General features: G+C 45.4%; 1 non-coding gene across 1 annotated transcript; it reads left to right on the forward strand.

Moving 5' to 3' along the window:
• The first annotated feature begins 5020 nt into the window (after window positions 1-5020).
• LOC130854629 (U6 spliceosomal RNA) lies at window positions 5021-5127 on the forward strand. The gene has a single exon (XR_009054078.1). It is a non-coding gene; the product is annotated as a U6 spliceosomal RNA (small nuclear RNA).
• The last annotated feature ends 2735 nt before the right edge of the window (window positions 5128-7862 follow it).

Below are 7862 nucleotides of genomic sequence, written 5' to 3' on the forward strand. Positions count from 1 at the left end.
GGCCCAGAGATTAGGGTGGGGTACTTCTGGGCCTGACCAAGAAAGCAATTCAAGTGCTGGAGACTGGTCCAAGGGCCAGCCAGGGGTAGGATCCTCTCACCCAGCTGGCCACTTGAGCTTAGACACTGCCCCGCCCCCCACCCCAAAGCGCCTGAAGGAACCAAGCTAATGTGGCCTTGACTTAGTTTTATTTCTTTGTTTTATCATAAAACAGAGTTACTGTGCGTGTCAAGCCCCACCAGTTATGTGCTCCTACCCTTCCTGTCCTTTCTACATTACCTGTTTTTCCACATGGTGGGTGGAAAGGCTACCAGACAAGCGTCGGAGTTGGGGGGAACATTCTCAAAGGTCTAGCCCTGTCTGGCTGTGGACTACAGCAGGTCACTGGATTCTCACAACCCAGAAGGAGGCCAAGCAAGGATTATCAGCCCCATCGCTTAGTCAGAGCCCCTTCAGCTGCTACAAAAACTCAAGCAAACCAACTTTCTCAAAAAGAGGAGAGATCTGGCCTCAGGAACTGTGGGATCCAAGCACTCAAATGCCCCAGGATGCTCTGTCCCCAACTCCATCCTCTGTGCTTCTCTGAGTGTTCACTTTATTCTCCCATTTTCAGGTTTTCAAGAGGATGAACTACTGGTCGCAGGCATCTCTGACTTGTATCTAAGAAAACTGGTACTAAAAAAGGATTAAACGTTCTTCCAGGTCAGCTCAAGTAGCCAAAATCCTGGGGAAGGCCTCTGATTGGCATGGCTTGAAGCGTGCAGTCACCACAGAGCCCAGGAGGAGTGACCAGGAGAAGGCAAGGTTAGGGGTCAGGGTAAAGGCGGTAGCCACCATATCCCCATTGGCAAAGGAGGCTAAAGATGGTAAGGAAGGAGAAAATACTCTGAAAGTGACAAATGCTGCTCGGATGCCAGCAGGTTGAGCCAGCAGGTGCCACACTTGGCCTCGAGGAGACTACTGTCTTATGGGTGCTGGGCCAGTTTGTTACAGGGTGCAATTCACCTCCTCTCTCAAGTGCCTCCAATATTATGTTCCCAAAGTGGTGACCAAAATGAGGGTAACTTATTTTCCCAATTTCAGCATCCACAAGGTCCCCTAGGGTCTGAACAGAGCAGCCCAGAGGAGAGGCTGCCCTTAGCCCTGCAAACGAGCAAAAGTTTCTAGCCGACAAGGACACCGTCGGGATCAGGCAGGCAGAGGGACGGCAGGTGCACAGGCAGGACACAGCAAGCACTCTCAGGCCAGCTCCCTGGGGCTTTTCAACATGCCCTGCTGCTGGCCCCAGGCAGGAGAGCTGGATCCCAGCCCTGCCATGGGTCTGCGCCTCTGTGCTGATGGGTCCTTATCAGGCAGAAATGTCACTGCCCTTAGTACACTCACTTCTTGTTTCTCCTACCATCTACTCAACAGTCAGACAAATTCTTCTCTCTGCTTCATGTTAATTCTTTCTCTTGCTCCTCATTGGTCCCAACTCACCGGAGGCAGTGGCGTGCAGTAGAAAGACTATGGGTGTAGGAGCCAGGAGCCTTGTTTCCATTCTGCCTCCAATTCACTGTGTGGCCTAAGGCAGGAGTCACACCCTCTCTGGGCCCTACCACTTCCTCTGCAGACCAATGGAGGTGGACCATTCAGTGTCAGAGGCCCTTCCATCTCTTTCTGGAAGAACATGGTGTAGCTGGGCCTGGAACTGCCACACTTAACCCCTTCGCATCTCATTTCACCCCTACAAGCCAACTCAGCCACACTTAATTCCAGCCAATTAACATCTTACAAGCTGGGCCACTGACAGATCAGCCACAGGCAATGACATTAGCAAGGTAGTGCTGAAAGGGAGAGATATAGCAACACTCTAGCTCATTCCTACCAAACTTCTGGGCAGGAAGCATCTCAGCTCAGGGCAGCTGTTGACCAGGTCACTTAATAGAAGGAAGTACCTCTCTCCCATCAAGGGTCCTCTCCCAGGGTTTGGTACATCAAGCAATCTCAAAGGATATGCATCACAGGGCCTACATACTTGGAGCTGTTTTTGCTCTAAGTTATCCCTTGTACAATGACAGCATTGAGCCTCAAAGAAAGTGACATACCCAAGATCACACAGCATATCAGTGTCAGAGCCAGGCTCAATCCTAGAGTTCCCACGCCTTGATTTCCATTTTGGGCTAAAACCAAAGCAGCCTTTTTGATGGGCTGTGATATAACCAGAGAGCAAGCCAGCCCATCCCTCGAATTGGCTCCCTCTCTTCTGTCTTGCTCCACAACACCCCCATTTGCCCTGTAGAGCCAGCCCCAACACTGATGCCTTTTTCCTGCTGCTGCTCCCACCTAGCTTGCTTTCCTCTGCAGCCTGTTTATGCAGATTCTCCCCACAGGATTCTACTCAACTCCTTGACTTTCAAGACCCCTTCCCCATCTCTCTCAATAACCTTTTTATTTCCACTCTCTAAGCCCTCCAGTGACTTGCATCACACTCAGGATAAAAGCCATGGTTTTACCTGTGGCCACTAAACCCCATGACCCAGGCTCTTTCCAACCCTGCAGCTTCCCCACCCCTCTCTGAGTCCTTCTCCTGCTCCAGCCACACCGGCCTCCCTGCAGTTTCCCAAACCCTGGAGCCCCTTCCCACCTAGGGCCTTGCACCTGTTGTCTCCCTCCCCTGGCTCGCCACTTAGCCCATCCCACATATCACTCTGTCCCCAGGCCAGCTCCTTGGAGAGGCCTTCCCCACCACCCCATTTAATCTGCCTTTGTGCCTTTCAACTCCCTATCCTAAGGCTAATTCATTTTCTTTCAAAGCACTTGTGATTGTCTGAGATTATATTAAGAATTTAGTTAGCTAGTTGGTTTATTGTCTGTCTTCCCCATTAGAATGCAAGCTCCATAAGGGCAAATAGATACTTTGCCCACTGCTATATTCCCTGCTCCTAAAACAGTGTCTTGCTCATAGGGGCCTTCAGCTAATAAATCAGCCAATGAATAAATGAACAGTTGTAATAAAATAACAACCCAGAAGGAGTTAGGATGTCCCTAGTGTGTTCAAGGTAAATGTTTTTCAGGAAGTCCTTGTCTACATAAATAATTTGAGTCATTCAAAATCACTGTGTCAGCACCATTCTCATCAGAATGACCCAATGGTATGTAATCCCACAAAAAGAAATACCATGTAATGAACAATCTGAAGATGAAACTGGGACTTCCCTCTTTGCTCAGTGGTTAAGAATCTGCCTGCCAACGCAGCGGACACAGGTTTGAGCCTTAGGCCGGGAAGATCCCACATGCCACGGAGCAACGAAGCCCATGCACCACAACTACTGACCCCACATTCTAGAGCCTGCAAGCCACAATTACTGAACCTGAGTGCCACAACTACTGAAACCCATGCACCTAGAGCCCATGCTCCTCAACAAGAGAAGTCACTGCAATGAGAAGCCCATGCACCACAACAAGGAGTAGCCCCCACTGACTGCAACTAGAGAAAGCCCATGCATAGCAATGAAGACCCAATGGAGCCAAAAATTAATTAATTAATTAATTTTTTTAAAACGATGAAACTAAGAAAACAATTCCATGTGACACTATAGTGTCAAAAGGAATACTTAGGATTACATTTAACAAAGGAAATATAAAACTTATACTCTCAAAACTACAAAACATTGTTGAAGGAGGTTAAAGCTCTAAATAAATAGAAAGACATCACATGTTCATAGATCAGAACACTTAATATTGTTAACATAGAAACATTCCTCAAATTGATCTACAGATTCAATGAGATTCCTCTCAAAATCCAACTGGCTTCTTTGAAGAAATGGATAAGCTGATTCTCAAATTTATGTGGAAATTCAAGGGATCCAGCATAGGAAAACAGTCTTGAAAAAGAAGAAGAAAGTTGGAGGAATCATTCTTCCCAATTTCAAAACTTACTTCAAAATTACAATAATCAAGACAATGTGGTACTGGTACAGGATAATCACATAAATTAGTGAGTTAGGACTGAGAATCCAGAAATAAACCCTCATATGTATAGTTAACTCATTTTTAACAAGCATGCCAAAACAACTCAAAGGAGAAAGAACAGTCTTTTCAACAAAATGGTGCTGAGACAACATGCAGAAGAATGAAATTGGATCCCTACCTCACACCATAAACAAAAACTAACTAAAAGTGGCCTAAAAACCCGAATGTAAGAGCTAATACTATAAAACTCTTAGAAGGAAACATAGGGATAAATTTTCGTGATCCTGGATTGGACAATGGTTTCTTAGATGTGACCCCAAAAACACAAGCAACGATAGAAAAAATTAAAAATTGGACTTCATCAAAATTGAAAAAAAAAAATACAAAATTGAAAACTTTTCTGCTTTAAATGACACCATCAAGAAAGGGAAAAGACAACCCACCCAACAGGAGGAAATATTTGCAAATCATATATCTGATAATGGACTTGTATGTAGAATACCTAAGGAACACTTACAACTCAATAATAACATGAAAAATAATTAAAATGAACAAAGGATCTGAATAGGCATTCCTCCAAAGAAGACATAAAACAGCCAATAAACATATGAAGAGATACTCAGTATCATTAGCCATTAGGGAAACACAGATCAAAACCACAATGAGACAGATCTTCACATGCACTGGGATGGCTAGAATCAAAAAGTCAGATAATAACAAATGTTGGTGAGTATGTAGAAAATTAGAACCTTAATACACTACTGGCAAGAAAGGAAAGTGGGACATTTTCCAAATGGCCACTTAGGAAAAGAGTCTGACAGTTCCTCAAACAATTAAACACAGAGTTACCATATAACCCAACGATTCCACTCCTAGGTATATACGCAAGAGAATAAAAATATATGTCCACATAAAAATTTGTACACGAATGTTCATAGAAATATTGTTCACAATAGTCAAAAAGTGAAAACAACCCAAAGGTCTATCTATGGAGGAACGGATAAACAAAATGTGACATTCCCCCATGATGGAATATTATTTAGCCATAAAAAAGAATGAAGTATTGGTGCTCGCTTCGGCAGCACATATACTAAAATTGGAACGATACAGAGAAGATTAGCATGGCCCCTGCGCAAGGATGACACGCAAATTTGTGAAGCGTTCCATATTTTTATACGCAAGGAAAAACAAAACACTAATTGAAAGAATTTAATGCACCATGAAAGAAAAAATAAACCAAATCAAATACAAAAAAAAAAAAAAAAAGAATGAAGTATTGATACACGCTACCACATGGATGAACCTTGAAAATAGTATACTAAGTGACAAGTAAGTCACAAAATACCCCACGTTATATGATTCCATTCATATGAAATGTCCAGAACAGGCAACTCTATAGATACAGAATGTAGACAAGTGGTTGCTTAGGGCTGGGGGAGACAGGAGAAATTGGAGGATGATAGCTAAAGGGTACAGGATTCATTTGGGGTGATTAAAATGTCCTAAAATTTATTCTGATGATGGCTGCACAACTTTGAATTAATACTAAAAACCACCGAATTATACACTTAAAATGGGTGACTGTATGGTATGTGAACTATATCTTAATAATACTGCTATTAAAAACTTAAAGTAGAAAAGAAATACCATGCTGGCCAATGCAGGTAATTCACTCAACAGATGGCCCTCCCAGAATTAGGCCCTGGTCAGCCTCATAGGCCTGAGTCCTGCAGCCTACCTGACCTACCTGACATGTAGGGAAAGCCCCAAGTGGAGAAACTGGGACCAGGGTCACCGTACATTTTCTGAAAACTTCAAGGAAGGCACTGCAGAGCATGGGGCCTGGGCAGGAGCCAGGTTTGTGCAGGTCTAACGACAGGAGTGTCCCAGGGTATTCTTAGCACTTTCAAAAATATTAAATTATTTATTCCCCACAATAACCCTGGGGTGGAATACTAGAGCCAACTCATATCAGCTCCTAAGAGCCAGTTGTTATGTTTCCAGGGATTCTATGGGATGGGTATTAAATACAGCGATTAATAAAAAATTAAATTACATAAATTCAAAACCCATCACTTCCCAATTATCTTACTACATTTTATTGTTAATCTATGCTTTTTGAGTTTATTCACATCTACTACCTCTGTGGGGTGGAAATACTATATGATGGTGACTATCAAGTCTCTCTTCCCAATTCTGCTTTTGGTGATGTCACACGGAAATTGTTAAGGGCTGAGAATCAGGACTTGATTTTTGTTGTTGTTGTTGATTTCCTATACTTAAGAAAGTGATATAGAAAATATTAATCATACAAATGAAACTTAAAGGTGTACCAAAGTCTGCAGCTGTTGCTTTGTGACTAGCACCCCCCAAAAAAAGAGAAAATATTTCTCTATATTCAAAAATGATCATCCGATTCAGCAAAGAGGTCCCTCAGGTCTTTGAAGAATGAGTGGTTTGTATACACCTTTCACTGTTTCACTTTCACCTTACCTATTACTGTAAACAAAAGTGCCAACTAACTTTCGGGCTGGAACTACACCTGGAGAGCCGGCTGTCAAATGTTTACCGGCACACACTGCCTCCGAGTTGGGTGCTCTCTGCAAGCCCGCTTTCCAGAGGAGAAACTGGTTAAGGGTGGGGGGCAGAGCAGGACTCCTACCAGATAGCCTAGGCTCGGAGTCCTTGCTCTCAAGCACACGGAAGGGGAAGGGGCATCCCAGACAGTCCTAGGCAAGACCCCAGGGAGAGCCTGCTTCTGACGCATGCTGTCTGATTCCCCAACCCCACACAAGGAGCACACAGGACAGACACAGGGATGGGCAGGACATACCAAGGGCGGCGAGGGTGTCTTGAGGGACAAAGGAAAAAGGAAGCTGAGTCAGGCAGCATCAGGCCTGGGCTGAGATGGCACTTGCTGGAACGAAGCCATGGGCGCAGGTTCAGGAAAGCAGAGAGTGGGAGCTGGGGTGGCCTGAGAGTCCCAGAGCAGAGGCCAAGGGCCTCAGTCACTCTTCCAGGACCTGTTGGCATGAACAGGAGGTTTCCTGCCATGATGCCAACCAGGCTCAGAAACTCTCCCATCTCCTAGGCCATGCTCCTTGTGGACGTGCCCTCCACAAGGAGCAGCCTCCAAGCAGGCCCATGAGCAGACAAAAAGAACAGATTCAGGGCCATTTCAGCGGTGAGCAGAGCTGACCCTGGCACCTTGTTCTCGCTACAAGAGTGGAGCGAAACTCCACGTGGCCTCTGAGGCCTATCCTCACCACTCAGCTCCCTTTCCAGCCTCTCCCAAAGTGCATTCAACACCCTGGCCACACAAAACTCCCACTGTCTCCCGATGAGCAGGGCCCTTTCCTGCCTCTGCATCCTTACACAGAAGGGGTCCTCTGTTGGGGAAGTCAGGGAAGGCTTCATGGAGGAGAGGGTATCTAAGCTGGATACTGAAGGAGTGAGCTAAGGTTTTGGAGGAAGGTATTTAAAATATCCCGTGGCTCCCTGGTCCACATGCACACAGCATGTTTAACATGAACAGCCCTGCTGTGATGCTGTTTAAGTGCTGTAATGGAGGTGCAGTCTCTCCAGCACACAGTAGGTGCTCAGTAAATGTGCAGGCTGCACAGCTCAGGCAGGTTGCCTGGCTGCGAGGCCCGCAGTCGTACTAGCTGGGAGTCACATGCATTTGCTGATACAGAACAATGTTTGACCTACAAAAGTGGCAATTTCATGTTTTCCAACCTACTAGCCTGGCTGTGACTCTGTAAGTGGGGTTAATTGCAGTACCACTCTCATAGGATTGATGGAGGGATGAAATGAATAGACACCTGTGCAGACACCTGGCCGGTGCCTGGACGAGGGCAGGTAGGTGCTCACAGCAACCGTTCACACTTTGTAGCTCCCACTCTGTG

This window comes from Hippopotamus amphibius, chromosome 5 (assembly GCF_030028045.1).
Source record: "Hippopotamus amphibius kiboko isolate mHipAmp2 chromosome 5, mHipAmp2.hap2, whole genome shotgun sequence".
In the NCBI taxonomy this organism is placed as follows: Eukaryota; Metazoa; Chordata; class Mammalia; order Artiodactyla; family Hippopotamidae; genus Hippopotamus; species Hippopotamus amphibius.